Here is an 822-nt window from a genome sequence, read left to right on the forward strand (position 1 = left end):
AACAATACTGAATAGACTATCTAGGAAAGGGTATTGAACACATACCTAGTAGAGTGGTAAAACACTACCGTATTGATCCTATGGTAGAAAAAAACACAATGCACAAGCTACATTTACTGAAACTGACACAACAGTTTCGGAATCATCCTGTATTCCATCTGGTCTGAAAATGAATATGAATGTTGTCTCAGTTTCACTATATCTAGTTTGTGCACTTTTTCTACCATACCTAGTATTCATAAACATATTTTTCCCTTTCATCTAATGCATTATCACAGGCCACTACATTCCTTTTCAGAAAATTAGATGATCACATCATGATAATTAACACGCAATTATTTTCTCCTTGCTACCTGCAGACGGGCCAGTGTGGGTTAAAGTCCCTTCAGGAAGACTAGACGTTCTTGAAGGAAGCGATCTTGTTCTTACAGCTGTGGCCGCCGCTAACCCTCCAACAGTCAGGTGAATCACGTTCTGTGTATTTCTTGAAAAAGTCTTGTCAACATATACCTTCATAAACGGAACTTTAAAACAATGCACCTTCCCAAATACATTCGCAAAACCATAAACCTTGTTAAGAAAAAAAAAAGAAGAAGAAAAAAAAATATATATTATATATATATATATATATATATATATATTATATATATATATATATATATATATATATATATATATATATATATATATATATTATCATGTTTTTATTTGTTTTTTGCATATGAAGTCTTCAAATGATGGGCAGTAGTAAAGAAATCTATTCGGGGAGGTATCAATTCGGGTTTTCCATTACTGTCCCGGAATGGAGAGACAAAACGCTGG

The 822-nt window shown here is 33.0% G+C and overlaps 1 long non-coding RNA gene across 1 annotated transcript in view; it reads left to right on the forward strand.

Moving 5' to 3' along the window:
• Nucleotides 1–270: 270 nt before the first annotated feature.
• The window catches only part of LOC119584514, a 3,113-nt gene continuing 2,561 nt past the window's right edge, over nucleotides 271–822 (forward strand). The window contains exon 1 of the long non-coding RNA XR_005229823.1: nucleotides 271–462. This is a non-coding gene — a long non-coding RNA (uncharacterized LOC119584514). The remainder of the gene's footprint in view (nucleotides 463–822) is intronic.

Source organism: Penaeus monodon, chromosome 18 (assembly GCF_015228065.2).
Source record: "Penaeus monodon isolate SGIC_2016 chromosome 18, NSTDA_Pmon_1, whole genome shotgun sequence".
NCBI lineage: Eukaryota > Metazoa > Arthropoda > Malacostraca > Decapoda > Penaeidae > Penaeus > Penaeus monodon.